General features: G+C 44.3%; 1 long non-coding RNA gene across 1 annotated transcript in view; it reads left to right on the plus strand.

Annotated features, from left to right (window-relative positions):
• The window catches only part of LOC138249246 (uncharacterized), a 60,176-nt gene that overhangs the window by 28,899 nt on the left and 4,837 nt on the right, over nt 1-26,440 (plus strand). Inside the window, exon 2 of the long non-coding RNA XR_011194809.1 lies at nt 4,627-4,760. This is a non-coding gene — a long non-coding RNA (uncharacterized lncRNA). The remainder of the gene's footprint in view (nt 1-4,626; nt 4,761-26,440) is intronic.

A 26,440-nucleotide genomic window follows, 5' to 3' on the forward strand; every position in this document is an offset into this window, starting at 1 on the left:
TGAGTTCATTGTTCTCCTGAAATCCTGAAATCCACCTAGTTGATAATACTTAAAACGAGGTTACTCTTTGCAGAAATCTGCAAAGATACTACTACCAACAAAATGGCTTCTGGGCCTACCAGAGCTGTGAAACTTAGAAGGCATAATTGAGGCCAATGGCCGCTTCAGATTAATAAGAAACAACAACTATATTGAATTAGAAAATATATTGGTACACTCGGGATATGTATACTTATTTATATTAAAAAAGCAATAATGCTAAAGAACATAAACTACTTGCTTATGTTTTCCCTATATTATGTTATGTCCATGTTCATAGGTCATCTTCGTGGCACAATGATTTCAGTATTTCTTGCTACCGGGTTTTCTTTGCTTATAAAGTGCTACTAATAATGCCTTAATTGTTGCATCTATCCATCTCATTTGGTATTGATCAACAAGACAAATCAATACGTTTTTCATTTTGTTTATTTTTGGAATCTAGTTTGCTTTGCTTTGACGATTCAATGTCACAGTGGGTTTCCAAAGACATTTCTCACTGATATGATATTTTTTCGTAGAGAGAAAAATGCAATATATTTCATCAGAAAAAATGACAGCTATACACACGTTAAAAATATTTGTTTAAATTATCCGTTGAGCAACTAGGGAAAAACAGTCACCAGGGAATGCCAACTGAATAAATGTGCCATAACCTTTAGCTATTTCCCTTCCTTAACCCTGCAGCAGTTTTCATATTTTTGATGCTGTAATATTTCAGAGTCATTACCTTACATGCTACTCTGGTTGACACTAACCCCTCACACCTCGCGCCGCCCTTGTTTTCCTCGTCTAACCTTCTGTTTTGTTTCAGCAATGACTGGTGTTGGCAGTGATTCACACTGGGACGCCCCTCAGGCCTCTGGCTCGCCTCTGCTTTTGTTTGGGTTCATCGCATTTCATCTTATGACCGCATCATTTTTCAGCCATTCCCCAATGTTGTTGATTGCTGGACACACTGGAAGTGCTTTATTATTTACACATATTTGGCAAAATACTAGACCAGTGCTATTCTATTGTCGCTGACACCATTTTCCATTGCGGTTGCATTAAATAGAAAATCACAAAGAAAGAATTTAGTTACTTCATTTGATTGCGTTCTCTCTTCCTCTTTCTCTCTCTCTCCCTATATATATATATATATACATATATATATATACATATATATATATATATATATATATATATATATATATATATATATACATATATATATATATATATATATATATATATACATATATATATATATATATATATATATATATATATATATATATATATATATATATATATATATATATATATATATGTTTTACCTAGTTGCAGTCGCCACTAGTCAGGCCTAGCTTCCATAGGAAAAGCGTTTTTTGACTTGCCTATATCTTTGGCGTTGGTTGATGAATCGCCACAAAATTTCCCCCATAAATTGACGCTCACTTTAGCTGCTTTCAGGATAGTTTCGGGGTGATCTGTCAAGCGGTGCCTGAGAAAAAAGGGGAGGATCCCAAAACGCATTTTACCCATGGGAATTCCCAGTGGGTTATTTTCTTAGCACAATTACAGCCCCGATCGCTGGACGGAATTACACAAGATTTGCAGAAAGGTGGCTCTTGGTCCAGAAAGTGCCCTTTTATTATTTGGTGTAAATCCGTTCAGTAGTTTTTGATTATTAAAAGAAAAATAAATTTGTATATATAAGGGCCTGGGTCCTGCACGGATCGTCCTTGATCCTCCTCGGATTCATAAATCCATGCACCAACAGCAATGCCGTGATTGGCTGGCCACAACCTTAGAGCAAAATTGCAGCCACCATTTGTTCATCAAGACTTGGTTCCCATTTGGGAAAATAAAGATAAAAAGTGATAGAAGGGGTCAGGGTAGACGTACCCTGACCCCATGGGACTAATGGAGGGGTCTGTGAGGGGTCCTCATGGGCAAATAATGTTCCCCAAAACTTTTTTTAACCATGTGAGAAGCTGTGGACCCTCCCTGCATCCTCCCCGAATCCTCATGGTTCGGGAAGCCAGACTTCAATTTAAAGAAAACATACACTCACTCACACATCTACACTCCTACTCACACAATCACTCACACACTTACATACCCACTTACACACACACACACACACACACAGTCATTCACACACCCACTCACACACCCATACAGCCACTCACACAGCCACTCACAGACACACAAAACCACTCACACACCCACCACACACTCACACACCCACTCACAGACCTATTCACACACCAGGTTGCAGGGACGTTATAGTTAGGAAATAGCATTAAAAAAACCTAGAAATGCAGTGAAAAAAAACAAATGTTACAGGGACGTTATAGTTTGGAAATTAAATTAAAATCCTTAGAAATTCACAAAAAAACAAAGGTTACAGGGACATTATAGTTAGGTTTAGATTTTACACCTACTATAACTTGTGCCATAAGGGAACTATAACTCGTGCCTGTGCCATGCACTGCTAACTACTCGAGATATTACATCACTCACAAAATCTTCTTTGACATTCATTGATAATATCACTGTAACATTTGCAGTAAAATGATTGATGAGAAAACTGTGAACAGCGAGGGCGCGAGCTATAGTTACCTTAGGGCACGAGTTATAGTTACTTAAAATAACTCTAACTGTCACAGCTGAATTTCTATGCTTTTGTGCGTGTAAAATCTAAACCTAACTTTAACGTCCCTGTAACATTTGTGTTTTTTAGTGAACCTTGCAGCCCTCTGACGCACCAGCCTTAGGCAACAAAAAGATTGCGACACTTTTATTCGCAGATGACACCCTGATAGTATCCAAAACCCTGATGGGCCTCCAATCCTCGCTAAATCGATTTGACGATTTCTGCTCCACGAGAGGCTTAGAAATAAAACCTCTAAAACCAAGTTCATGGTCATTAACCTTCACAGGTCATATAGGGGGAACCTTTCCCTAGGCGGGTCTAAATTAGAATAAGTTAACACCTTTGAATACCTGGGAATTTAACTATCTGACTAAGGGCCTGATTCTAACTTTGGAGGACGGTGTTAAACCGTCCCAAAAGTGGCGGATATACCACCTACCGTATTACGAGTCCATTATATCCTATGGAACTCGTAATACGGTAGGTGGTATATCCGCCACTTTTGGGACGGTTTAACACAGTCCTCCAAAGTTAGAATCAGGCCCTAAATGTCTTGGAAAGCCCATATCAACTCTGCATCATAAAAATGTAGCCAGCTAGTGGGCGTCCTTCAAAGGGAGCATCATGCATCAACCACACGAGCAATAGCTGCTGCTCTCCAGATTTATAATATGAAGTCTGTTAGCGCAGCACTTTACTGGGCCGAACTCTGGGGCTTTGAGGATGCAAAAGAGCTTACACGTACTGAGAATATGTTTATGAGGAAGCTCAGCTCCCTGCCCCCGAGCACCCCACTTCTTCCTTTGCACTTGGATCTGGCCCTCAAACCACAGGCTGCCAGTCAGTCTCAGACTGCTGTTGTTTTGGAGGAGAATCATGGCAACTCCGGAACTTTCCTCCTATGCCACCACGTTTAGGGAAGTTTGTTCCTTGGACACCTCCAATAAGATCCGGTGTATCCATTCAGTTAAGACAGCATTGATTGCCATTGGAATGGGAGACTCATGGAACTCTTCATACACAGGGCCACCACCGACCAAAGAAAGAGTGAAGTCCTGTTACTGGGAGTGGGTAACCCAGTCTATATCTCACTCGCTCTCATTAGGGTGACTAACTATTGAGTTTCTGGACTTTAATTCTACCTGGTTGCTAGAACCTTACCTGGACAGCATTCTTGATCCAACCAATAGAAAGCTCTATATGCAATTCAGATTCAGTTCCCTTCCTCTCAAAACCTTTACCAGCAGATGGCAGAATAAGGCCCCTAGTAACAAGTTATGCCCCTACTGCAACCTGCACCAGGAGTCAACTGCCCATGTCATCTTTGCATGCCCATTCTACGCTCCCCTACAAAGGAAATGGCTGACGCCAACCTGCAAATGGCTTGGGATTTGAGATCACGCTGCAGCCATGAGAATTTTGAAATCAGACTCCAGTCTGCCCATTGCTATTGCAGTTGCCAAATTTTCTCTGAGGATTGTGGCACATCAGAAGGAAATTGACTAAGACTGCCTAACACTATGTCCCAACAGTCTTACATGCTCATTTCTGCACCATTACTGTATCCCGGAACTGTGTTTTGCCACACTCCTCTTTTATTGTACTGCATTTTGTGCATTATCATGTTTTATCTATTTTTAGCCAAGTTTAATTTTATTAATTTTAAGTTATTATTTATTGTGGTACGGTGTGACTTTTATGGCACTGGATGCCGAAATAAAGTTTATGATGAGTCCCTGCAAACTTTGTGTTTTTTAGTGAATTTCTAAGGTTTTTTAATTTTTCTTCCAAACTATAATGTCCCTGTAACATATACATATTTCTCAGTACTGAAGAATCTCAGAGCAACAAAGAACTGCAGTCAAAGCTATCCCGTAGCTAGATACTGGTCTGAAAAAACATGCGCATAACCCTGACCTTTTGTCATTTTTTGGAATTGACAGGATTGCCAAATCCACATGTTGTGATGACAGGGAGAGAAAACTCAGAGTCCTGAAGTCAGAATATATTATTCTGCTCAATAGCAGAGGCTTGAATGTGGGTGAAGCACTCCATGTACACATCGGCTGACCTCAAAGTAAGTATATCCAAGTGGGGTGGTGTTTTCAGAATTTTCCAGCATATGGACTAGATAACGTGGTTTTGTATACTGAATTTTTTGTTATTCTTTTTTTTGTCCTGTTATCGTTGCTGACAACTTGGTTGTCTCTTATTGAGGTGCATCATTAATATTGGGTAATATATTTGATTTGACACGTAAGAGTAGTCCCTCAGTTAAATGTGGTTTTGTCACACCAAGTTTAGTTACCAGCACATTTTTGTTTATTTACACAATCTGCCAGTGCTCCTGAGCATAACAACCATGTCCAGATGTCCTGCTTTAAACACTACTAGAACTTCTCTTCTGAAAGTATCAATTCAAACTATCTTTGAATTCTTTGTATGCAATGTAATTTTTCAATGATGAGGATGTCATTTGGAATTTAATTTGTGCATACAGGCATAGTGTGATAGATGCTGACAATACCCAGTGAGCTATGAGGATTACATGATACCCTATGTATATATTTTTTCACCTTTTCAACAATTTTTCTCCTATGTATATTCTGATAATCTTATAATAGCCACTGGGCTAAGCAAGGGATTCGTTTTGGAGGTACTGAGGCCCTGATTTTGCACCAAAATGTTTAGCACCGGCTTGCATCATTTCTGTGCACCAGCCTGGCATCATATTTATGGAATGGTGCAAGCCTGTGCAAAGGGTAGGCTAGCGTATAAAAAAATGATGTTAGCCGGGTGGGGTTGGCGGTATGGAAGAAGGGGGGTTTGCACCAAAATATGACATTAGGCAGGTTAGAGTTAAAAAATGACTCTAACCAGCCAAGTGTCATTTTCTGATGCAAAACCATCCATACCACATGACTCCTGTCTTAGAAAAGGCAGGAGTCATGCCCGCCACCCCACTGGCCATCACAGGGGACCAGGGTCCCCTGGGCATGGCCATTGCACCAAGGGCCATGTAGGTGGGCTCATTTGAGGGCCCCCAATGGCACTTAAAAAAAATAATACTTACCTGTACTTACCTATACTTACCTGGGATGGGGTCCCCCATCCTCTGCTGTCCCTCTGGTGTGGGTGTCTCTGGGGCATGCGGAGGGCACCTGTGGGCTTATAGGCCTGCCCTGACCCAGGCGTTACATAATGGCACAAAGCAAGCTTTGCACCATTATTTGACCCCCCCTCCCCAATGCATGATTTTAGCATGGGGGGATAAATATGGCTCTAAGGCCATAGAGTCATTTTTTGCACGGGTATGCCTACTTTGCATCTCATTGACGCAAAGTAGGTTTCCACGTCCAGAAAATGACTTTAACTCCATAAATTTGGAGCTAGACGGTTCTAGCCCCAAAGTATAAATATGGAGTTAGTTTTGTACCAAATTTGTGTAAAAGAAAATGTCGCAAATTCGGTGCAAAAAAGTATAAATATGCCTTTGAAAGTATCATTTTGTTTATTGTGTCTTTTGCGTGTTTTATGTGTTTTGGAAATTATTGGATTATTTTCAGATTAATTCAGTGAGGATCATGGGGCATATTTATAAGTCCCTAGCGCCACCTTGCGCCACATTAGCATATTTTTTTTTTATGCTAATGTGGCCCAACGAGGCCAGAATCCTTGCGCCGTATTTACAAAGTAGTGCAATGCATGCGTTGCGCCACTTTGTGACCCTTTGTACTACATTTTCATGTGCCAGTCATAATTTATGCAAAGAGGGCATTCCCCCATTAGGGGAGGGACAAAAAAATGGAGGAAGGAAATCTAAGAGATTTCCTTGCGTCATTTTGTACGGCACTTTAACGCCTGCTCAGGGCTTCCATTATTTATAATGGGCCCCTAGGTACTCTGCAGGAGTAGCGCCAATATTTTTGCACTACTTCTGCAGTGGACATCAACAGCGTCATGAAAAATGACGCTATTGTCCCCTAACCTGTGCCATGGTGCGACGTATTTTGATTACGATGCACACATTGTGACGGTAGAGAGGCGCTAAGGGGCGCAGGGAAAAGTGGCACTGCACCCGGTGCAGTGCCACTTTTAGTAAATCTGCCCCTACGTTACCTATCTGAAAAAAAATGCGTTTGTCAGCATCGTGCTCTTCCAGGTTTTAAATTGGTAGGTATTTGCTTTCAACTAGGCATTCTTTTTCTAACAATTTGTTAAGAAACAATCACGTTTTAAGCAATGTAACAAGCTTTCTGTTTTACTTGTCAGTGACATGGTTTGCAAGTCTGTTTTCTTAAGGTTTAAGGAAACATTCACTATGAAGGGGCACAAGCCCTCGTATATTTTGTGTCTATGGCTTCACTTTCGCTTTTATAAGGTGGTGGTGACACCTCCTGGGGTGCCCACTTTTGGCACGTAGCTGCTCGCATTTATTTGGTGGGAGCTGACAGCTCCCGCCGATCAAAAGCAAACACTCCGGTTTCAGCAAGCGTTAAAATGCTCGTACTTGCTTGAATCTGCTACTGGTAAAGCTTTTGGGGTGTTACTCAGTAGGTTGAAGTTTCAAATCCTGGTATCTCATGGCAGTGGGTCTGTTTATTTACTCGTCTTTTAAATGTTAAACATTCCTAGTGATGGAACTTTTACGTTTTTTTATCTCATCACCATCTTTGGATTGAATGTCATAGAGATGCCTGGGTACTGCACAGTAAGGAATCACCTGTAGCTTAGTGGTCAAGTTCTCACAAAGAAGGTTGAGGGTTCCAGTCTAGGTGTGTCAGTTGTCCTTTCTCAACTTTAAATTCTTTTTAAGTTCAAATATTTAAGTACATACAGAAAGGAGATCTCACTCTTTGTACTTGTCAAATACATTTTCTTTTCAATATGTCAGAACACTTCTCATTCTAAGTGGCGCAAGGTTGGGTGGTTATAGAGGGCTACACCCTGCGGACAATCTCCGCTGCGCATGCCGAAAGGCCATTCATGGCTGTGTTTGGATTAACATATAGGGTCTCATTTCGACCCTGGCGGTCGACCACCGGTTTTCTTCTACACAATGGTCTGGCGGTGCTGGCAGTCGGAATCCGCCAGGGCAGCGCTGCAAGCATCACCACTCTGGGGATTACGACCCCCTTCTCCGCCAGCGGTGTCATGGCGGTAACCCCACAATGAAAAGGCTGGCAGTGATGGGGTGCAGGGTGCCCCAGGGGGGCCTCCTGCACTGTCCATACACTTGGCATGGGCAGTGCAGGGGCCCCCCTGGCCAGTCCCGGTGCAATGTTCACAGTCTGAACACTACGATAGGTGCTGCTGCAGCCTATGCACTACTGCATTGTCGCCGGCTCTATTATGAGGCAGAGATAATGCTGTAGGCCATTTCCCGCTGGCCCAGTGGGAAACTCGTAATGGGCCCAGTGGGGAGGCCGCCACACTGGCAGTAACCTACCGGTCGGGGCTTCGACAGACGGGCTTTTCCATCTGCCAAAGTCATAATAAACCCTAAAGCGTTCCTAGAAACAACATAGTTGCCTTTAACTTATGTAAAGCCAATTATTAGCCAATCAGCTCATGACTTGTGATCACTGTGTACCATGGTACTATCACGAAATACCCCCACGTTTCACTAAAATTCTGCAACAACAGATATCACTAAGTTTAAATACGTTAAAACTTATAAAATAGTTACACTACTTACCTGCACTACAGAAAATAATCATCTTCACACCACAATATGTTCAGATTGACAGTTTTCACACAACACAAAATACAAAACTGTATGTAAGATACATTGGATTTTACCATGTTTTCGGACCCCCTTTTTTCTTTGAACCACCTTCCCCAAACCCTGCAAAAAATGTACTCCTTCCACAATGAAACGGGTGGACCAAGTCCGCAAATTTTGCGGACATTCAAGTCGGAAAAAGCTTGCACATTCATGAAATGGTTCCAAAGTTATTAAGGGGCAATTTTTTAAAAATACAACGGTTGATAATATATACAAATTTATTTCAAAAAAGTTAACCAATTACCACTTAAATAAAGTGGTAAAAGGCTTTTAACAACAATTAAACTTAATACTTAACTATATGTCAAGCCCTAACCCAGAAGTCAGCAAAACACTTACCATACAAACTTGCAAATTTGTAATAAAAACTACATGGCTGATTTACCATTGGTAAACACAGCCATCAACTAATCCCATACCCAGTTCTAAGCCCATTTATTGTGGTATACAGTCAGCTTAGCACAGAATCCCATAGCATTTTTATACAACTTAGAAGGTTAACATTACTTACACTAATTACATATACAAACAGAAAAGTAACAATTACATATTATAATGTATATTTTGGCGATATAACATTAAGATCTTTTCACACACTTTAACGGTATGTTTCCTTTAACTTACACATTCCACTTTAAGTCACTCCACTGTATAGTAATTCACTTTACATCACTATACTCTACTCTATTTACAGTATGGCACTCTACTCTACGACACTCCAGTATACAAAACTACATTGCATGCTAATCCACTGTATGATACTCCACTCTACTCCACTGAACACCACTGTATGCCTCTCCAGTCTACACCACTATACCCTATGCTGTTATACTGTCCACCACTATATTCTATTATGCTTTCATGTATGCCAGTTTCTGGACACCCCTACACTGTCCTGCTTGATACTGCACACTATTCCACTGTATGCAACTCCGTTTTACGCTATTCCACTACATGCTGTTCAACTATGCTCCACTTCGTAAGTTACTGCAGTAAATTACTGGAGTGTACCCTATTCCAGTGTATGCTACTCCACTCAGTGGCACTCCATTATACTGAAATGCAGTATATGGCACTGCACTGTACCACAATCCATTCTATGCTATTACACTTTACAAAACTACATTTGTGCCACTGGACTAAACAACACTTCACTGTACACCACTACACTCCTATGGTTAACCCTATTAAATTGAACAGCACTCTACTGTACACTACTTGTTGGAAAGTGGGTTATTGGTAAGGGAAGGTAGGTATCTACATTAAGCAATAGGCCACAATTCCCCATTAGGTCCAGTTAACGTCTCAGTAAATTAATCTTCGCTCAACCCTTGGAAGCTTGGCCAACAAACAGTTAGGCTTAACTTAGGAGACAGGTGTGTAGAGCATTTAATATCAACAAACAGTAAATAAGTAAAACACAACACATAATAAAAATCCAACATCAATTTATAAAATAGGAAATATTTGTATCTTTAAAATGACACCAAAACAACAGAAATCCAAAGTAGGGACCCAGAGATTTGAATATTTAAAGATTAAAAATAAAACTGGCACTTACAAGCATATAGCCCTGAAAGGGTTGAACAAATGGTTGCACTGGAAATGGACAAAGTCCAGAGGTCAGGCCACCCACGATGAAACACTGCTCCACTTAATTTCTGAAGTGTTTCCTGATCCTGAAAAGTAGTGCACAACACTAACCAAGGGGTCAGAGGCTCTGGCGTGATTCTTGGGGTCTGGGACTACAACTCCCACAATGCACCTCTTCAAATTACAGAGCTTTTTAAAACAGTTGCTCCACACTTCTCCAAACGTCTGGATCTTCTTCCAAAAGTCCTTTTTGAGTCATTCAAGTGTCCACAAACTTGATCCAATTTCCCAGAAGCTCTGAGTTGCTCCTTGGAAGTTGAGATTACAGTTGCCAGAATGCACATGGTCAGAATCTTCAAATGACCACTGGATGCTGGGCAGCTGGGCTCTTCTTGCAGAACTTGATGCAGGGGACATAGGGCAGCTCCTTTGTGCCTGTAGCTTACAGGGAGTCCACTCCTGGAGAGGCAGAAGCAAGGCAAAATCCTTTTCTTGGTGAAGCCCAAAGTGTGCAGCTGGTGCAGTGCTTGTGAATACAGTGTCCAGGTGAAGGCCAAGGGTCCAGCAGGGCAGTCCTTCTTCTCCAGTATCTTCTTCTAGCAGGGATCTGAATTGTGGAGTAGGAGCTCTGCCATATTATCCTTGCTCCTGTGAGGGGAAGCAGGGGGGTGCACCTGTCCAATGGGGTGCAGGCCACCACTCTCTGTGATGACCACTTCCTATGAAGTGTGGCAAAAATCAATCCCAGAAAGCAACATTATCTAAAAATCCACGAAGGCAAAAAATCATTCTTGGAGGTTAGATCTGGCTGAGTCCATTCACTGGTATGGCTAAGTCTCCCTCAACACACCCCTTCCAGCCCCTCTCCTAATCTAATCATTGGGGCTCCTATCTGTTGAGGTGGAGCTGGAAATGGGGGAGGTCCAGTTTCTGTTCTAAGTGGCTTTCCCTTCTTTGAAGACCAGTTTAGCTACTCTTCCCCCTTCCTACTCTGCCATCCGCTGCAACAGTTCTCCACCAGATGCTTCCTTTCTCTCAGCCCAGGCCACTTCACATCTCATTAAGGTAGCCTGACTTAGGCTGCCAGAGGTTGACCAATCAGGAAAGGGCACTACAGGGCTGAATTTGGTAACTTTCAGAAAGAGTTCTAAAACTCTTTCCCTGTGCTAGTTATATTAAATTCAACGTCGGCAAGTGTTGGATCTATTATAACATTTAATTTGGTATCACATTTTCAATATTTAGCTCACAGCTATTGGAAATAAGACTTTATTATTTTAACCCCAAGGGTGCCTGGGGCGAGCTGATCTCGTCCAGGCACACAGTTCCCAGGTGACTGAGACGAGACCAGCTAGTCCTGCACCTGTGGGCCTCCCTCCCACACCCGAGTCTGGGGAACGACCCCTTACGCAAGGGTCGCTCCCGGGGGGCCAAATTGGGCAGAAACCACTAGACACCAGTGATTATTTCTTTTTATTCATACTTGCGCATAAGGGGAGCGGCCCCTTGGGGAAGGGCTGCTCCCCAGGGGGCTAAAGTATTTTCAGGCCATTTCTGCCCCCCCCGGCGGCAGATCGGCCTAATATAATTAGGCTGATCTGCCCCCAGGGGGGGCAGTAACCTCTAGACACCAGGGATATATATATATATTTTTTTACTTTGTGTTTTTATGTATGGGGAGCGACACCTTAGACAAGGGTCCCTCCCCTGGGGGGCAAATTGTATTTAGGCCATTTCTGCCCCCCTTGGGTGCAGATAGGCCTATTTTTGTTAGGCCAATCTGCCCCGAAACCTCTAGACACCATGGATTGGTGTGTGTGTATGTGTGTGTTTTGTTTGGGGGGGCAGCCCCTTGGGCAAGGCTCGCTCCCCACGGGGGCCCATTACTGTTGGCCATAACTGCCCCCGTGGGGGCAGATTGGCCTATCTTCGAATGGCCCATCAGCCCCCAAGAAGGGGGGCAGAAAGCCCACCAGAGACCAGGGAAGATTTTTTTTTTCAAAATAAGAGGTTGAGGGTATGGCCATACCCCCACCCCAAATTAATGGGGCCAAAGATGTTCTGCCCACCAGTGGGCAGATTGGCCAATTACCCCCGATCCACACCCCTGGGGGGTGGGGGGCAGAAAGTCTACTAGATGCCAGGGAATCAAAAATGAAAAAATTGTGGGGTGGTGGTGACCAACCAGTATGGGCTTGGTTATGCCCCCACCTGAACTGAAGGGGCTAACAGTCTTTCAGCTCTCCCTCGCACACTAAAACATCTTATCCCATGGCAAACAAGAGGACATTTGATTATTTTGGGTTTTGGTTTTACATTTGGGCCATGAGAGCTTGGTAACTCTCAAAACTGTCCCACTTGGAATGGTGAGGGCTGCACTTTTTTTACTTTGGGACGCTGCCATGTAGAAAAATCCACAAGACCTAGACACATCTGAAAACTAAACATCTGGTTGATTCCAGGGTGGTGTGCTTCACATGCACCCCCCACCATTTCCTTACCCACAATGCCCTGCAAACCTCCAACTTTGCTGGAAATCAAACATTTGTCCCACATTTTTGTGATGGGACCTTCCGGAATCTGCAGGAATCCACAAAATTCCTACCACCCAATATTGTCTCATCTATAGCGATAAAAATTCTGCTGCACTTGTCAGCCTAACAATGTTTTTTTTTCAAACTGCCCTTTTGGTCCTGCTTTGGTTCCCACTCAATATCAACATGTTTTTGGCTCTTCCCTGTCACAGGCACTTGGCCCACCAACACAAGTGAGGTATCATTTTTACTGGGAGACTGAGGGGAACGTTGGGTGGTAGGAAATTGGTCCCCGTGTGGTGATCCCACACAGAAATGTGGGAAAAATGTGATTTTTTAGCTAAGTTTTGAGGTTAGCTGAGGATTCTGGGTAAGAAAACATTGGGGGATCCACGCAGGCCACACCTCTCTGTACTCCCTCGGGTGTCTAGTTTTCAGAAATGTCTGGGTTTGGTAGGTTTCCCTAGATGGATGCTGAGCCCAGGACCAAAAGCGCAGGTGCCTCATCCCCCTCCCACCCCCGCAAAAATAGGTAGTTTTGTATTTGATAATTTTGATGTGTCCAGATAGTGTTTTGTGACATTTCCTGTTGCGAGCACAAGGCCTACCTACACAAGTGAGCTTGCAAAAAACACTTCTGTTTTCTTCGGTAAAATGTGATGCGTCCACGTTGTGTTTTGGGGCATTTCCAAAGGATTCTGGGTAACAGAACCTGGTGAGAGCCCCACAAGTCACCCCATCTTGGATTCACCTAGCTGTCTAGTTTTAAGAAATGCACAGGTTTGTTAGGTTTACCTAGGTGCCAGCTGAGCTAGGGGCCAAAATCCACAGGTAGGCACTTTGCAAAAAACACCTCTGTTTTCTTTGGGAAAATGTGATGTGTCCACGTTGTGTTTTGGGGCGTTTCTTGTAGCAGGCACTAGGCCCAACTGTGCACTATTTCAGTATACAAAATTCCAATATATGCTCCTACACTGAACAACACTCCAGTCTATAGCACTCCACTGTACATCAGTACAGTATACACAAATACACTCTACAATATTTCAGGGGAGGATCCTTTGCTATGGTGAAGTAGCGTCGCCCCACTGCCTGTGCCAGAAGCAGTAAATTAAAATAATAGTTTTCTATCATTTTATTTTTCTGCTTCTGGCACAGCAGTGTAGGGAGGGGCGGGATGGGGGAAGAGGGGAGAGTGCACTAAGTGCACATGTGTGTTTGGCCATCCGTCTGAGGCCCAACAAACACACATGAGCACTTAGGTTTTCTCAACCCGGCTTCATACACAGCCGGGCTGGAGAAACTGCACAGACCCCAGGATTATATCTGAGCGGCAGTCACTGCCGCTCAGACCAATCCTAACACTGCTTACATGCTATTTATAGCATATAAGCAGCGCCAGGATTGCTGGGGAGACGGTGATGGTGTCCCAGCAGTGAATGCTGGGACACCAGAAGATTATAGAGGCGGCAGGTGTCGGCAGCAGGGACAGAAAGAGGTAAGTTAATTTTTTTATTATTTTTATCCCCTCCCAGCCCCCCCCCTTTGCCACTCCCCTTGAGATTTGCAGCGGCCGCCGCTGCTATGGCCTTTGATAACGGTGCCTCGTTTCTGCAATGTGCTAAAAGGGAGGAAAGTAAAAGTTATGTTTTTAGCATTACCAGTAACAGACAGGGTCCTGTGAGAAAAAGATGGATAGTTTTCCAGCTAAATTACTTTTTAAAGCCAGCTTCCCCTTCATATAGAATGTTCTAAATCCGTTCAAATATGATGCTGGGAAGACAGCAGCTGTCTAGTTTTATGGGGAGATCTGTGATCTATTAGTGACCGAGCAGGGCCTGCGCGCGTGCACTCAGACCTACCTCCCTGTATTCCTCTATTGGCAGCTCTTGGAGTGGTCCCTGGGTGTATTTAAGATACGACTTTCATTTTTTATTGAAAGCACACAAATTGCAGAGAACATACCATACACTGAATTGTCTCTTGGTGTGGCCAGAGCAAGAACAGGCCTAACCTAAGATGATGTCATTAGTTGTAGCTGGAAAATACAATCACTGGCTCATAATTCACTGCAGTTGCAAATGCAGCAGGGCCTCATACATTGTTACTTCAACCCATGTTAGTAATTCCCCATATAACTGTCTCTTTCAAAATGTTACATTGCGCCACAGAAATACAATTTACTGCTTGCGCTGGCAACGATTTTGGCATTGCTGGATTTGTGTTTTTGGGGCAATTCATCTTTATTATGAAGCATCTCAGACTTTTCAAGGCTATATCTACGAGTCCTAAGTAAGTGCTGGGTATTTGTTCCTCTTTCTCCAATGTTCAAGGCTGAACTGGTTATGTGATTGTACCCGTACATTATGATACTGAACATAGAACATGAGGCAGTTCTTGAACACAGTTTTGGCATCTGATATACCTCAGAATGTGATGAGCCATAGCAGACAGTGCGCATTCCGAGGGTGCTGGCTGGGGGACCCTGCACTGCCCACAACATGGTCGTGGGCAGTGCACGGGCCCTCTTGTGGCCCCCAACTCTGCCTTTCTGCCAGCCTTTTCACGACAGGGACCCTGCCATAAAAAGCCTGGCAGAAAGGAAAGTCGTGATCAGGACAGCAGTGCTGAACTCGGTGCCGCCGTGGCTGACCGCGACTTTGACCACCACCAACCATTCCGGATCCCTGATCCTGGTGGAGGCACCGGTCTCCTGGTGTTCCAACCACCAGGATTGTAATCTGGCGGTCGGACCACCAGGAATGCGGCAGTCCAACTGCCACCGCGAGTTTGGCGGTGCTATGACCGCCAAACTGGTAATGAGGCCCCAGATCTGTGCATAACACAATGTCTTTATCATCTAAGACGATACTGAAGCATAAGGAGATTATACATATTACATGTGTTCGCTGTGGCTCATCATGGACGCACCCCACCAAGCCATGGCATCACCCTTGCAAATACATGGGTAGTTACAAAACAAGTATTATATCTGCTTCGGTAACTTTATTATCATTTTATTAATCTTGCACTTATTGTAGGTAAGTTCCGTTATGTCACTTCCTGTGAAATTTCTGAATCCTGTAGGAAACACTTGCGCATATAACAAGGGCGTGTGGTTTCTTAAGTGGTCAAAGCACATTTATTCATCAATTACACAGACTGGAGGGAATTTTGCACAAGCAAATTCAGCACGTTGAGGTGGTCCAAGCAATCTGATACTGTTGCGATGTAATCCTGAGATGCTACGTGAAATCCACTCTGTGAGGGAACAAACTTACAACGTCTCTGCAGGGTCTTCATGAACCAGGTCCTTAAGTTTTATTAGCTGTGTCCTTCACAAATGATGTGGGCTATCCGGCAGCTCACCCTCATCCACAAAAATTCCCCCAGGTTGGGCAGAATAACACCTTGCAGAAGGACAGGGACAAAGAAGATCCTGATCCTGTACACAAAGGAAATTATCCATGATGCAAATAACCGTGGCCATAAACAACGGGTTAGTTACCAGCTGTGAGTGAGGTAAGTAGTATTCAGATCATATGTTGGAATTACATGTCCACTGGAGATCACAGATCACCAATAGATGTCGATGAGGCAGGGATATGATGGCAAGGCACATGTCCTCAGAAAAATATGTGTAGGAGAAGTAAATGCTAAGGCGTACTCACTTGTTTAATCACCTAGATGTCCACATATATTTAAATATCTTGCTTATTCTGCATATCTTTTATTTGTTTCATCTGATTACTGAAATCTTGAATACATTTTTTAGTTAAGCTCAGTTCCTGGGTTAGGGCTCTCAAATTATCTGGAGGAGCACTTAAACAAAAGTCAGTTGGGATTCAGGGAAAGCCTTGACATTGATGCTGCTTTATTGTTCAAATTTCTTTATTGAAATTTAAGACTGGAAAAGGGAACAGGGAAGTAGGGATAAAGATACAAAAAGGCGACGCAGCACCCAACAATAACCAACTAGAACCTGGCAACAGGCCGGTTCCCCCCTTAACCGCCGACCACCCACCCCTCCCCCGAGAGCGCTAACCTGTAGTCACGCCATCAGATAGGGGTTGGAGTCGCAAGTTTCCCCGTCCCCCGCACACGTGTCAAATGGGCCCCTATTCGTGTAGTCGAAGTAGTCACAAGAACTTGGGACATGTCAGTTCCCTAAACTCGCCAGAAAGTAATGTCAGAAATGGGTGCCATACCTCTCTAAAAGAGTCCCCCTGCAATAAAAGGGATAAGGAGATCTTCTCCATCCCCAGGATCATCCATAGTCTCTGTAACCACCCCGCCTACGTAGGAATACGAGACGTTCCCCAGTGTTTCAGTATGTTTTGAAGAGCCTCCCCCAGAGCCAGGCCTATCTGTCGACCCCGTATGGACTTGAGCAGGAATGTCAGGGGTTCGGAAGACCCAATTGAATATAGGCTGGAAAGCGTGGAAGTTGGGTGTTCATGTGAGTGTCGATGTCCTGCAGGACCCCCTCCCAGTACCCAGCCAGCCTCGGACACTCCCACAGTAAGTGGGTCAGTGTGCCCATAGCGTTGCACCCCCTCCAGCAGAAAGGTGACTATGTACGGTCAATTTGGTGAAGTCGAACCTGGGTAAGATACCAATAAGTGGTTATCTTTATCGCAGTCTCCATGCTCGTGGCGCAGCGCGCTGTGTGGTGTGCCCTGTAGTGAATCTCCTCTCACCCCTCCGGTGTCAAGGATCTCCCCAGCTCAGCCTCTCAATGAGTCCGGCCCGGGATGCTAGGAATTGGAACCCCGCACTGCAGTAGATCGTACAGATCCAATATAAGGAGTTTGTCTGTTTTCCTGGTCAACAACCATTTTTCGTACTGTGTGAGGGGACGGCAGGCCTTCTCCCTAATTGAAGGGTGTATTACCCAGCGCCTGATCTGGAGGTAACGCATTCTCTCTGTCTCCTGGAGAAACTGGGACCTTCGGAGATCTTCGAACGAAAGGATGCCCCGCTCGCCGAACAGATGCCCGACCAAGTATCAGCCGGAGATTGTCCAGTCCCGGTAAGCGCGGCTGTCCAGCCCCGGGGAAAAGTCCGGGTTCCCCACTCTGGGCATCAAGGGGGACGGGAAGGAGGTCAAGTCGCCCGAACGGTTTGCCTGGTCCCACACCTTCATTGTGACTCTGGTGACAGGGGACAAATATAAACCCCCTGGCCCATGATGGCGGGGGAGAAACAGGATCCCCCACAAAGGAGTGGCCGCTACCGCCCAATCCATGAATAACCAGCGTTTGTCTGATTACGATCTGGACCACTCCACCAGGTACCAGAGTTGTGTGGTCCTATAATACTGTCTCACATCTGGAACTCCCAGGCCCCCCCCTCACCGGGGCCTGTGCCACCAGGGCACTGGCCATTCTAGGCCTCTTACCCACCCCCCCATATAATGTGGTTAATTTCTCTATGCAGTGTCTGAAGGGAGCCGGATGGAGGTTCCACTGGCAGTGTCTGAAAAAGGAAGAGGGCCCTGGGGAGGATAGACATTTTAATGGCTGCTATTCTACCAATCCACGAGATGGGATAGCGTTGCCACTCAATGAAGTCGGCTCTGGTCCCCCTTAGGAGGAGCCGGTAGTTGATAGAGGCAGTCTCTGTCACTGTTCGGGCCACCCAGAGCCCCAGGTAAGGGATGGAGCTCTCCTCCCATTGAAAGGGGTAGCGCTTCATCAGCTCATCCAGCATCTCCCCCATTAGTGTCAGGTCAAGCGCCCAGGACTTTGAGAGATTCCCCTGGAAGCCTTATACCACTCCGAAAGCCTCTACCTCCTCTAGAAAGACTGAGAGGGACCTCAACGCGTCGTCGAATGTCACCACAACGTCATCCGAGTAAAGCGCGATCGTGTACGCTTCCCCTCCGAATCTGACCCCGGTTACCTCCCGCCTATCCTGCACTCTCTGCGTGAAAGGTTCCATGTATAGAGCGAAGATAGAAGGGCCACAGCGGGCATCCCTGTCGGGTCCCGCGGCCCACCGGGAAGGAAGCGGATGACACCCCATTGACCCTAACCGAGGCCCTCGGCTTGCTATATGCCCCCTCTATCCAGGCCTGAAATCGAGGTCCCAGGCCGAAGTGTCCAAGCGTTGCGTGGAGGTGTGACCACTGGACACGGTCGAATGCTTTTTCGGCATCTATGCTAAGCAACATTGAGTGCTGCCCCGCGCATTGTGCCTTGTCCACCGTGTTCAGAAGACGTTTCGTGTTGTCTCCACACTGTCGGCCCGGGAAAAAGCCCGCCTGTTCAGGGTCCACAAGGCCAGGCATCGGGGTTCAGACAGGTCGCAAGGATGCCCATCAGGAGCTTAAAATCAACATTTAGTGAAATAGGTATATAGGCATGTAAGAGCCACACTCCTCCGGGTCCTTTCCAGGTTTCGGGATGACCACTATGGCCATGTCCAGCATATACGGCAGCAGGTCCCCCGGTACCCTGATGTTGTTGAAGAGTCGGGTCAAGATGGGAGCCAAGCTAGAACAAAACGCCTTGTAAAAGGCTGCGGAAAATCCATCCGGCCCAGTCGACCTCGAGGCCTCAAGTCGGGCTATGGCCGAAATGACCTCCTCCAGGCAGATGGAAGACTCAAGAGCGGCGGCCTCTTCCGGCCTCAGTTTACCCGTTCGGGCCTGTTCCAGATAATGGATCGAGGGCCCAGGATCATCCCGCTGTGCCGAGTACAGGTCCCCGGTAAAAGTCACGGAAGGCCGAGGCGATCTGTGCATCGCTCGTGACCACTGGTGCCCCCGGGAGTCTAATTGATGTCACCTCCGCCTCCTGGTGCTGAGCCCTAAGTCTGTTGGCCAGGAGGCGGCCGCATCTGTTGCCGCCCACATAATAAAAGTGTCACAAGCGCAGGGCTGCATATTCCGCCCTGTATAGGTTGATCCCCGCAAGCTGCAACTGGGGTGCATTAAGTAGTCTCCAGACTCTTGGGCCCCCCGTTCTCTTTTGTATTGTTTCGAGCTCCGTCACCTGCAGCTGCAGTTGAGCCCTTTTCTCATGTCTGAGTTTATTATCTGCTGCGGAAATCCCTATAAACTTTCCTCTAATCACCGCTTTCAGTGCATCCCACAAAAGGGTTAGATTCCAGGTAAGTGGAAATAGCCTTGGAGATCTGGGAGACTACCTCCGGCCTCATCAGGAGTGTGGGTCGCAGGAACCACAGGTGGGAACCAGCATGTCCGAGGGGGGCCCTAAGTGTGAGGGCAACCGCTGAGTGGTCCGATACTGCACAAGGGACTATATCTATGTCCCCCACCCTCTGCTCAATGGCCTTAGTGCCCAGGAAAAAGTCTATACATGCATAGGTCTTATGAGCGTGCAAGTAAAAGGTGTAGTCCCTAGTGTTGGGGTGTCTTTCCCTCCACAGGTCTCTAAGCCCCATTCCTCCAAACCCTCCAGGCCTCTCGCGTGCATGGCCCCGACTCCCCATAGCGTGAGATGGATCTGTCCTGTTCCTGATGTAGCACTATATTGAAGTCGCCCCCAATAAGCACCTGTCTATCTTGGGTAGCCATTACCTCTGCGAGGGCCCCGAGGATAAATCTCTCATGACCCTCATTGGGGGCATAGATAGACGCCACCACCTTCTGAGTCCCCCCAATATGGATCCTGTAGGCCAAGAGATGTCCCCTACCTCCGCAACCTCCGATACCAAACTTCCCAGATTTCAGTGTAGCCATTATGGAACTGTGGAGTTCCTGTTTGACAAACTCCCAGACCATATACTCTTATGGCTACCCTGCACTTACAATGTCTAAGGTTTTGCTTAGAAACTGTAGGGGCATAGTGCTCATGCACATATGCCCTCACCTGTGGTATAGTGCACCCTGCCTTAGGGCTGTAAGGCCTGCTAGAGGGGTGACTTACCTATGCCACCGGAAGTGTGAGGTTGGCATGGCACTCTGAGGGGAGTGCCAGGTCGACTTAGTCTTTTTCTCCCCACCAGCACACACAAGCTGTGAGGCAGTATGCATGTGCTGAGTGAGGGGTCCCCAGGGTGGCATAAGACATGCTGCAGCCCTTAGAGACCTTCCCTGGCATCATGGCCCTTGGTACCAGAGGTACCAGTTACAAGGTACTTATCTGAGTGGCAGGGGTGTGCTAATTGTGGAAACAAAGGTACTGTTTAGGGAAAGAACACTGGTGCTGGGGCCTGGTTAGCAGGGTCCCGGCACACTTTCAATCAAAACTTAGCATCAGAAAAGGCAAAAAGTCCAGGGGGTAACCATGCCAAGGAGGCATTTCCTAAGTGTAATGCTTTTGTTTACTGCTGGTATTTATAAGTATAGAAAAACATGATGGATAGAGTGCTTGAATTAATCTCAGCCACTGGTAATTACTCTGGGCCGTATTCAAGTTTATTGTTACTTTGCACACCATGCCACCTCAGTTTGGACCCTGCAATTTGCAAAATAGTCTAGACCCTGGTCCAATGGAAACAGTCCAGCCTGAACTGCCAGGCCAGGTCCTCCCTCAACCGGAACACAAGCAACCTGAGAATAGTTTCACCCTTATTAGGTCTCATCAGTCAGGTATAGCTTGGTTCCAGTGGCAGAGTGTGCATGGGACCCACTTCTGGGCATACTGGTCTCACTTAGGGTATCACATTAAAGTATACAAAAAAGTCTCCAAAGTGTGTCTGGTCTACTAGAGTGAACAGATCATCTACCTATCTGCTATCTATCTACGTGGATAGATAGATAGATAGATAGATAGATAGATAGATAGATAGATAGATAGATAGATAGATAGATAGATAGATAGATAGATAGATAGATAGATAGATAGATAGATAGATAGATAGATAGATAGATATCTCTTTCTTTCTCTCTCCCTCTCCCCCCCACCCTCATAGCAAGAAAAAGAGATGGTCATGCCTGGCAGATTCAAGTGTGAGTTGCCACAGTGTGCCACGGCACCTCCAAGTTATATACCATTACTAAAAGTTGTCATGGGTGCCTTCTGTCACTACACCACTTAGGACTTATAGAAAAATTAAAATTAAGGGCAGTTGCTGGGTCACATTCCATAGTACAACTGCATTTGCCAAGAAAGTTGCATGTTCATCAATACTGCATTTGTAGGACATGTTTTAAGTTTTGCAGTGGGATAATATGGCAAAGTTGAGGCGCAGCTTCAGACACTCCTGATAGCCTATTGTCTTGGACGTGATTTTAAGCAGATCAATCATATCTGTCAAGGGGATACTGGTAGTGAAGTATTCTGGTTTAGAGACTGGTGTTTAACTTGTAATTGAGACAAAATGGTAAAAAATGGTAACACTTGTAGGTTACAGAGTTTGGATAATTGGTCAACTAATAGATCATTAACACTGTAGTATTATTATTGTAACAGGCGAGTGGTACCTTATTGTGATCTGACTTTTTTCTTTCTTTTACGGTGTCACCTGAACAAGCTTAATCTACTCAAAGTTATGTGTGCCAGCTATCCAGGCTCTCGAGCCTGGCCCACAGTGTCAGAGCACTCACCACCCCAATGCCTGGGTCCACACATCCATCATTCCAATATGAAACACTGAGATGAACCTTGGTCTTCTGGGGAACCTGGGAAAGCCAACCATGGCCCAGGATGCTGTTGGTACCTGTGCTTTGGTGACTCGGGTGAGCCACTGCTAGGCTCTGAGGAGAGGGTGGTGCCAGCTATGCCAGCCCCTATGATAGACTTCACATAAACCTAAAAAAAAAATAGCAAAAAGATGTGACCAGACACAAGCCAACTTAAACACACAGATCAACCCAATGGCCCAAGCATTGGGCAGCGGAGGGTGGTGAGGCCGCTACAACTGCGGGGTTTGAATGTTTCTCAGTAAAGAGTGTTGTTTGGCAGAGTAGGTGTTATCCAGGCTTCTTCCTCATGTGAGTGCGGCAGCAGAGGGCGGATTGGCAGAGAAATTTCAGACAGACATAGAGTTATGAACAATATTCTATTATTATGCTAAGGGGCAACCCTTTGGATTAGCATCACAATAAATGCCTGCATAGCCAGGGCTGCCTTTCCCGGGGTACTCCTTAAGGGTCTGTTTGTACCTATTACTGTGATAGTCACAAGCCCATTTATTTTCTGTGTTTTGACAGAGCCTTGTTTCTGAAAAACAAAATCAAAAATATCATTATAATCCGTCACCTTGTGTCCTTCGCTTTATTTGTGTTTAGTCTCTGTGCTTTTCACCGTAGGTGTCTTGCATGGAAGTTCCCTGTAGTTTGTTGCTATAGGACATTTTGGCGCGTGAGCAACATATGTTGTCTCATGGTAATTGAGAATGTTAAATAACTGCGCCGGAAGCTTCGTCCCGGACGTTTCAAAGCCGTTTCATACATCGAGTGGAGGTTTCCTAAACCAACACTCCAAAATCACGCTAAAACTACAAAAACATAAATGTGAGAAAGGAAACAACGACGTTAGCGCGTTCATCAGTCTTCCACCCTGAAACATTTGCAACTGATTATCGCATTTTGAGTTGGCACAAAGTCATGGCGTTCTGTACTGCGCAGACTTGAAGTCTGCCAAAAGGTAGAAAAAATAAGAAAGGATCCCTCAAGCATGGGCTCAGACAAAATGTCTTCTGCTTAATGAAAAGATATGGATGGTTGGTCTGATTCGCTCCAGGGGAGCGGGATCTGCAGAGGGTCCCATGGCACCCAGTACTAATGCTGCAACGGGAAAGGCTTAGTTTTGAGCTGCTATCGCTCTTTCTGACTTCGATTAATCATGCCTGCACACACGTTTTAAGATTGTGGAGCTTCCTGTTCGCATTTACAGGCTTTGTCACCTGAACGAAGTGTTAAAATTGCAAATGGGTTATGCCTCTAATATAAAAAAAAAACAGCCAGTCTGTTTTAGCTGGGGAAGGTTTCCCAAAGCAAACTGGTCCAAACAACTTTCTCAAATGCAGAGGTTTGTGTGAGGCCTTTTGTATGGCTGCATTGACATAGATGACAACATTTTAGATCGGGAAAGTGGGAGTTTTAAAAAAAATATAATCGGGGTAATGAATTTTCCCCATTGACTTCTGTTGAAACAGACTCAGCTAAAATAAAGCCATTTTTGGCTTCAACAATGTGTAGCCTCTTTACTGTTATATATATATATATGTATATATATGTATATATATATGCTGTGAAAAGGTAAACCGGATATGTGCTGTAGTTTGCCTTTCAGAGCCTGACTTCACGATCATGCTCAGTACAAAGGCAACCATGCGCTTTTAGCACTGCTTTTAAGACTGTTAACACTGAGTTTTTAATGAAATTATTAGTGAATATTCATGTATTCTGAGTGTTGAATTTGCATAGAAAATGTATTAATTTAGAGAAAAATAATGCACGCATTTGAAAGTACGCCCACCACTGTGGCCACCAGTGTTCACGAAGTGTACTTATTAATGGCTTATTAATATGAGATGTTGAGCTTATGTTTGATTAATGTAGTAATATGCCATTTTAAGGGTTATGCATTATGTACTAGCTTTATTAATTGTATGCCTTAACTTAGCGGAGGTCTTGGCCTAGTTGCACGGCCTCATGTCAAGCTGTATTTCTTAGGTTTAATAAAATGTCTGCTTAAGAGAATTACATTGTGATTTTCCAATGTACTGTCCATGTGCTCGCAGCTGAAGTTCTTTCTCGTGAGAAACTGCATGCTAGAAGATGCTGTACTTGTTAATGCAACATTGTTTTATGTAATGTGTGTAAGACTGACTTTCTCAGAAGAATACAATGGATCCTCTGACTGGAGTATAAGCTGCAACAATATTGATACCTGACGAGCCGGATGATGAGAACAGTATGAAAGAAGCCAATCATCGACATGTGAACCATGTACTAGTACAAATGTAGATTTGAAATTTTTGTTTTACTGGACGAAGTATGAACATGTGATCCCTTGACCAATAGGGACTTGGGAAGTAGTTTTAGGAGATCTAACGTAGCCGGACTGCACTGAGAAGAAGAGACCACTTGCCCATTTTTCGTTGCCGTACCGCTATTACTTTCTTTACCATCTTGAGAAGAGATGTGCTTAACGTCACTGCTTAAAGACTTTGCCTTTTCTGAACTTTGATGCTGAATCTTGATGCCTTACTGACCGAACTGATGTCCTGATGACGAAGACTGTCACAGCTTGCTGATCCAAACTGAGGATACGTATATTGACGATGATGTTGTTTGCTATGTCTATTTGCTTTTGTTTGTGGGTACCAACCACGCTATTTTGATCCAGCCATAGTTAGATCTTTTTCCGAATTGGTGTTGACTAAATTGTTTTGCATGAAGCCCAAACATGCTAATTCTAATCTGGTGTTAGTTAGGGTTCTGACTGATGAAGTTCACTATATGAAATAACAGCTGATGTCTTTTCTTTGCTGAAACCAAATGTATGTAATATTGTTTGCGCAGTTGTTCTTGTTATTCATTTACACTGTAATTTTAGAATGTGTAGTAGCTCAAGCCTTGATTAGATTGCATTTCTTTCCCCGCTTCAGACAGCCAGTGTTGTTTCTGTATGTTTATCAATTGATTTTGAGATTAACCTACATTACCTTAGCATTGTTAATATAGGGAAATAAATACTCTAACTTTTACATAAAGGTGTGGTTATTCATGACTGCAAGGTCATGGTGTGTGATAATTACTGACTCTTATTGATTACTAATGTTGTTAATTGCTATTGATTATTGATGCTAATGATTGATTGTTATTTGTTTGTATGTACGGGATATACGGTGGGAACATCTTAAGCGTAGTCAAAAGGTTAATCGACCTATTCGCGTCCCCTTGTAAGTTTACTTACTAAGGTCTGATGTGCTAAGAAGACATAGGCAATGCATATTTAATTTCTGGAAATTGAAAGGGTGGGGCCCCCACGCCCTAAAACAGAAGCCGCTACTGGGAGCGCTGCACAAGGTCAAAATCATCAGTTCTGAAGATGCACCAGGGACAGACTGTCTCTGCATTCCAGTACTTTTACCCAATACTTGTTGTTTGTACTCCACATATATGAACAGTGTCAATAAAATACTCATCAATGTTTACCTCAATAACGCATCTTGCCAAAGCTACGGACATCCTCTGTCCATGGAAAACATCTGGCAATGTAAGGAAAGGATTTCTGTCTTTGGTTCCACGCTTCCAAAGCACTTTCTGAACTGGAAATATAACTCTCCAAAGTATAATATTAAACAAGCTTGAGCTTCATACATTTATTTCATATTTCACCCCATTGGATCCCAGTCTACGCAAAAGATCATGCTGCACTTTCCCTCTAAAGGATTTGTTTCCGCAAATCTTGGCCTCACCATCATAAACCCTTATTGCATTTCAGAACAGAACTGCCTTAAATCCAGAGACACATGCATAGTAACTTAGCTCCCCTTTCATACTATTATGGTAAACATCCCATAGCACAATTACTAAAAAACAGTGAGTCAGGGATTGGGCTACAAGGAGAGGGAACGTTTTCCTTCTCCTCCCCTCAACAATACCCTGGTATTTCAAAATTTTAGGATAAAAATCAATTTATATTATTCAAAAAAATCAGTATTTAACAACAAAAGAAAGATGGCTGGAAATCAACTGTTAATTTAAGAGAAAATAGGCCCATGTACAAATGAATTATATTGACCAAACAATAAGCTTACTTCTTTAAACTTAAAAGATTATTACCATGATAACAATTGCATATAAAAGGTTATTTTGAAATATTGCATGTTACCTTTCACAGCATAGCGATGCTACAAATGATGTATCACTATAGCCCAATTCAACAAGGCCCTTTTTATTGACATTGAAACGATGAA

Source organism: Pleurodeles waltl, chromosome 8, assembly GCF_031143425.1.
Source record: "Pleurodeles waltl isolate 20211129_DDA chromosome 8, aPleWal1.hap1.20221129, whole genome shotgun sequence".
Lineage (NCBI taxonomy): Eukaryota > Metazoa > Chordata > Amphibia > Caudata > Salamandridae > Pleurodeles > Pleurodeles waltl.